Below are 6991 nucleotides of genomic sequence, written 5' to 3' on the forward strand. Positions count from 1 at the left end.
GAACAAAAATCTTGATTTAAAATACTTATTTTAAATGTAATGATCAAAATAGGTATCTTAAATAGAATGCTCAGGGTAGGTAAACAGAAGAAAAACAGTCAAATGAGTGTTGTCTTTGAAAGCAATCATCTCGGGAAAATATGATTTATACCAATGAAGCTATTTTGATCAGATAGTTTTGTATTTCACTTTGGAAATTATCTTAACATTTAGCTTATACATCATTCAAGAAAATAAGTTACCTTTCTGGCGGCCGTTCTCTCACGGAGGAGGCCCATAGGGAACAGTCATGGAACCCAGCCGAAATGGTGTGATCCTGAAGCTCTACTTCCACAAGGACTGGCAGCGGCGTGTGGCCACGTGGTTTAATCAGCCTGCGCGAAAAATCCGCAGACGCCAAGACCCGGCAGTCCAGGGCACGCCACATCGCTCCACACCCTGCGTCCAGACCCACCCAGTCCATAGTGAGATGACCCACAGTGAGGTATCATTCCGCAATGTGAGCCTGCAGGGGCTTCAGCCTGGAGGAGTTAAGGGTGGCTGGCATCCACAAGAAGGTAGCGTGGACTACTGGGATTTTCTGCGGATCAGAGGAGGGGAACAAATCCACGGAGCCCCTGCAGGCTAAGATGCAGCGCCTGAAGGAGTACTGCTCCAAGCTCATTCTCTTCCCCAGGAAGCCCTCAGCCCCCAAGAAGGGAGACAGCTCTGCTGAAGAACTCAAATTGACTACCCAGCTGACAGGACCAGTCATGCCCATACGGAATGTCTACAAGAAGGAGAAAGCCAGGGTTATCACAGAGGAGGGGAAGAACTTCAAGACATTTGACAGTTTTCGCATGGCCCGTGCCAATGCCTGGCTCTTCGGCATCTGGGCAAAAAGGGCCAAGGAAGCAGCAGAACAAGATGTCGAAAAGAAAAAATAAAGCATTGTTGGCAGTTTGTGATTTAAAAAAAAAAGGGAAGAAAGAAAAAGAAAATAAGTTGCATTGCTATATTTTCACACGTTTTTTTAATCCTCATATCCCCTTCCTTTCCAGGTCAGGTCCACCCTTCTGGCCAAGAATGGATGAAGTTTCTAAAGGAGTTTCACAGGCTCCTCACACAGTGAGAGCGCCCAGTTATGAAACATCTTCATTTTATAGCCAGAGGGTTCCACAGTTTGGGAAACATTCTCCAGGGTTCCAAGTTCCTAATCCTAGTTTTATTTGCTGGGTATACTTTAGCCTGAACATCATGCTAAAGGCATTTTCTAGATAAGGTTTCTCCTCTGACCAAATATCATTTAGTCCTTTTTCCTTAGGGTCTGGTTGATAAACAGAAGAGAGCAGCCCTACCTCCTTCGTCCCATTCACTCAGCACAACTTCAGGAGTGGGAAGAAGGAAAAGGGAACACAATAACAGCTCCGGAAAGTCTATCTGTCCAAGGTGTTACCTGATCTTGAGATATATAATGGTTTAAATTTTCAAAAAAAAAAAAAAAATATGCACATCAGTTAAGCAAAAATGGAAAAACTATGAATCTCAGTGGCCTAGTAACTAAAAACCACTCTCTAGGTAAACAAACCATTAATGTTCTAATAGAAGCATCTATGATAAATTATGGTCCATTAAAAATATAGACATCATATGTGTAGATGTCACCATCTGCTAGTAAATAACTTTAAAGAATAAAGTCATTAAAGTCATCATCTGCCAGTACAGAGATGTGCTTATAGCTATATCTGATATTAAGAAGGAATATGAAGTTATTTAAAAGTCTTATTGCAATCTCGTCAAATTTCTTGCAACAACTTCAAGTTCCTGTAAGATCTATTCGTACGACAATTCCAATTATTCTCTTTCTGACTTTATCTTACCTGTTCTCCTCTGGTCACCCAACCTTCAGGGCCCTTGTGATATTTCCCTCCACATGAATTGCTCTTCCTCTGAACCTGAGGAAAGTCACTTCCTCAGGATTCTATCAGATAGAATTTTCTCAATGGACTTATTCCTACCATCTTCCCTAAAATAGCAAATTACTCCCATTGCCAACACTAGCAACTACCCAGCTTTACCTTTTTTTGATCATTTCACTTATCATCTTCTACTATCTCTTACGATTTCCTTGCTCATTTTGTTTATTTTTTTTTGTATCTACCAACAGAATGTAAGTTCCAAGGCCATAAGGATCATTATCGGTTTTATTCACTTATATATCTCAAGCTTAAAATAGTTCCTGGAACATAATAGACTCACAGTTATTGAATAAATGAGAAATTGTAGAGCTGTTTGTAAATTGTAAAAGTATTACAAATTTTTTTACAAATTGTAAACTTATAAACAATGATGCAAGAAACACAGACTGGCCTGAGAAAATGTATTATAAGCATGTGAAAAGTTTGGTGATTAATCAAATTTAAAACATGGTTTAAAAGCACACAGAAGCAAGATTAGAAGTCAATGCATTGATTATATCTATTTGTGATAAAATAAGGAAGCTTAGACTGAAAGGTAATATGTTAGCCAGGTCTGTATTTAGATTGGTCTAAATCCAAGCTCTATCACTTATTAGCTACGTGAATTAGATCAAGCCCTTCCATGTCTCTTAGGCTTGATTAATCTACCTATAAAATAAAAAAAGCCTACTTTATAGGTTTCTTAGAAGCATTCGGATTAGATGGTACATGTGAAGTGCCTATCCCAGGAAATAACAAAATTCAAGGATACCGTGAATAAAATAATAATGTTACCAAGACTTTTTGGAAGAAATACAGAGAGGTGACATCTCTGGGTTCTATCAGTAAACATATAGTTGTTTAAATGCACAAAGAAGGTCACACAATTCATAGTGCAACTCAGAGTTGCAGAGATGTAGCTCCATTATTTTGTTTCTAACTAATCTGTCTACAAAACCAAAACTTCACTAAATTTGTATCTAGTTTAAATTTACTCCTACCACATAATTTAAAAGGCCATGAAATCTTTCTCAATATTTTATTTATAAAAATATTTAATTTTCCAATAGCCACCCATTCCATATTTCTCTCCATAAACTGATCTCCAGAGATGGAAGGGGAGAAATATAGCCTACTCATCCAGCAAGCAAGGACACCCCTCATTTCATGCAGATACTGTTTCCTGGAGCAATGTCCTTTTTCTTCAAGTCACTATGGTCTAGTGGCCTCTGATAATCCAGTCTACTCCTGAAAACCTTGGAATAAACTCTTTGATTTATGCTGTCTTCATAGGCTACTGACTCATAGGCTACTGACTCTTGGTGATTACCACGAACTTCATCCAGTCTCCCAGCCTAGAGTTTTCAACTTGCCTCTGCTATGAAGTCACCTAACCCCATCAGAAGCTTCTTGATAACACACTATCAAGGCACACGACAATTAGGAGGGCCTAATCTGGGCACTCACTCTATCAAGCTCACCATATTCTCCAAAGTGAGTTGGTTATGCATACCCTCTTAGTATAGAGTAGGTTAACCATATATAACAATTGTCCAGAAAATCCTGTTTTTTGACAATTGCCTCAGTATGGCTTTTTTTACTCTGAAAAATTTATTCTTGATGATAAATTGTATTGTCACTCTACAAATGGAGAAGCAGGTAAAAGGCCCTGTTCTTGCCCTTTTAACTTATATAAGGTCCCTGTGCCTTGCATCATCTCCTTGGAAATCAAACATTCAGGATTCAAAAGCCCTATTGCTTTACTTTCTCCTGGAGTTGTTCCCCTCTCCCTTTTTCAGACTCCAACCTCTGGCTAAGCTTTTATGACAAATAAGAATATTTCTTCCACATTTCACGAGACATCTATAAGTTAAGTCTTCTAGGCTGGATTTCTGGTATGATAATAAGGTATATAAACAAATTCCTTCTTAAAACACTAGCTTTGCGAAGTCTATACTGTTGCATAATTCTGTTTTATAATGAGGAAAGCTGAACATTTGGCTCCTACTCCCTACTCTGCCAGAGTTTATTCAGTCTATTGGGTCATATTGCAGGACTAAGACTGTAATATCTGCATTACTCACCTTCAAGGTTTTCTTTTATTAATTTTCTCTTAATGATTTTTTCAATTTTATATTAATCCAACTGAGATCTCCTTCAAAGAGATTAACTTCAATTAGTTAAATACCAAAGGCAAGAAAGAGTATTTTGTAAATTATAAAGTGAATATGTCTTAATCAAAAGATGAAACCAGGGCTGAACAGAAATAAAATTGTAAAGAAGTTAAAAGTTTGTCTCAAAATTGTTTCCACATTTCTCACTGGCATACTCCTCCCCTGAGGCACACCCACCTTCAAGGATCCGATGAGCTATTCCTCAGCCAGATTATTCTTCTCTCTAAACCATTTATTTTATTCATTAAAATTTTATCTTCCATCAATATCTACTCCCCCAAAATAAACAACTGGGAAAGTTCTAAAGATAATGGAGAGTGTGTATGTTATACGTTAGGTAATAATATGAGTGTAGTAAAATGCATACCTAGCTTTTGGATTCCATAGTAGACAGCAATGGAAAGGACGGTTGGGAAAGGATTTCTGAGTTGGCCAAAGAACAGTGTCTGCCACAACTTCCTCTCACTTCCAATGTCTCTTTATGTTATATGTCAGGAAAAATATCAGGTATTAAAAATTTTTTTATTTGTTTATTACTTATTTATTTATTTGGATGAAGCAATCCTTTATTTTTAAACACTTACATGAAGACATTTCGGTAAGTTGATTAACTTTCGAGTGGAGAAGAGAGAACATGAAAATGAGCCTCTAGCCATGAGCAGTTTTGCCACCCAGGGCCCAGGACACTCCTTGCCCAAGTGGTGAGGTGGAGGTGTGTACTTCCCTTTCTTTACTAGTTTAACCTCCTGCCTCTTGATGATACTCAGACATTTCATCATTTTCTGCTGAAGCAGACATTTTAATTAAAGATAACATAAAGATTTTGGAAACTGGTTTTCACAAATTTGGGCACTGGGGGGTGGGGGAGATTTGTTTTTACAAATATGGTTTACTTAAGTAATTTTTTTCAAAGAGGCAGAAATCTTAGGATCTAGAACATTTCCCTGAAAAAATTCTAGCTGCACCCCACTTCCACAAATCACATAACCATTCCATAAAAATGTGTCATTTCTGAACAAAGAAGGGAACTAGAAGGAAATTCTTAGCTGAACTTCTACATGTCAAGGATTGTGATTACATACTTGGTAAGATCTAGAGACAGTCAAAACAATACCAAATTAATAGTAACAAGTAACATTTATCAAATACTTAACATATGCTTAGCATAAACTAAGCAAATCCTTTAATGGGATTGTGTCATTTAATTTTTACAACAATTTATGAGATATACCACAATTATTTACACTTGACAAATGAAGATATGAAGTTAGTTAAATACCTAGCTCAAGATTGTACAGTTAGTAAATAGCCCAGTAGGGATTCAAACCCAGGCCATCTTTCTCCAGAGCCTGCACTCCCCACCACTAAATCACATTGCTTTCCAGGGTCAGGATGTCAGAAAGGATAAAAGAATAAAAAATAGACCAGGAAACACCATGTACAGGGCCAGAATGAACAGTGAGTAATACAGAAGAAAGATTCTGAAAGAACTTCAGCAAAACCTACCTGGTAGCCAAGCTGTCTCTTTAATAGTTAATCTTCCAGTAATCTTGTTCTTAAAGTGTCCAGCCTAGGGACACTGGAAATGAAAAGACACTGACAGACACTGTTCTTTGGCCAACTCAAGTCATTTCCCAAGTATCTTTTCCATTCCTGCCTACTAAAGAATTCAAAAGCTAGATACTCATTTTCCCAGAATCACAGTAATAGATTGCCATAGAACAGAGTTCTCAACAAAAACCCATGAGTCAAAGAGGGAAATCTAGTCAAGAGTTTCTGGGAAAGATTTTGTTTGCTGACATTAAAAAAAAAAAATGATAAAAGCAATAACAACACCCTTTCCTCCTTTCTTTCTGCCTTGAGGATTGGCATAAGCCAGTAATTGCAGCAGCTACTTAAGTGTATAGTCATAAAAGATTAGGGAGGAAGAGGGAGGTAAATGGGGTAAAAGGGGTCAAATATGCGGTGACATTAAAGAATTGAAAATAAATTAATTAATTTAAAAAAAAAATGAAAAGGTTGCCGAGATGGTGGAACAGACATTTAGAGAAGATCTGAAGTCCAGAAAACACTGCAGAGAAATTGACTCAACACCAGCCCTCACCTACCTAAAATTTGTTAGGTGAGAAAAACAAATGCTATTTGATTAAGTTTCTGTTTTCTATTGAATGTATTTCTAACAGACATAAGGCTTTAACAAATTGAATCAATTTTTATTTCATTTTATCAGAGTAGAATCATTCATAGTTGGATTTTAGGAGTTTCAAATGATTAATGGATTATTTATTACAACTTCTGCCCTCCCTTTTCCAGAGGTTAGAGCAGTTATGAGATTAAAGATGATGTCAGTGAGCATAGAAGGGATTTGAGGTAAATTATGAATTTTCTTCACTTTTTAAAAAGTCAATCTTAGGCATATTTTAGACCTATATGTATTCCTTCTCCCACAAGACATTTCAATGATTCATTTCTCATCATCTTAAAACCATGAAAACCAAACTTGTTTATGGCACATAGCAAAAATAAAAAGTCATGAGTGGTTCTTTTCTTTATAATCAAATATAATTAAAGATATTGCTTTAAAAATTGCAAATACTTAGGTCACCATGGTGGTTTAGTATTCTAATACATAAACCATCTAATTAATTACTCACAAATATTAAGCTTATACTATGGGTTCATTCCTGGCCTAAGCTATAAATGTAATAAAAAAGATGTATTGCCTGTAAAATGATTTTAGTCACTCTTTTATGGCCTATTCATATAAGTTCATCATTGCTCATGTTAGATATTATAGAGTTCTGGAACAAAGGTTCTCAAACACAAGGAAGCATAAGAATTGTCAAAAACACTTATTAAAGATGCAGGTACCTAGTCTTA

General features: G+C 36.6%; 1 pseudogene; it reads left to right on the forward strand.

Moving 5' to 3' along the window:
- The first annotated feature begins 289 nt into the window (after positions 1 to 289).
- Positions 290 to 926, forward strand: LOC107517882 (annotated as a pseudogene).
- Positions 927 to 6991: the final 6065 nt, after the last annotated feature.

This window comes from Rousettus aegyptiacus, unplaced genomic scaffold (genome assembly GCF_014176215.1).
Source record: "Rousettus aegyptiacus isolate mRouAeg1 unplaced genomic scaffold, mRouAeg1.p scaffold_m13_p_10, whole genome shotgun sequence".
NCBI classification, from domain to species: Eukaryota; Metazoa; Chordata; class Mammalia; order Chiroptera; family Pteropodidae; genus Rousettus; species Rousettus aegyptiacus.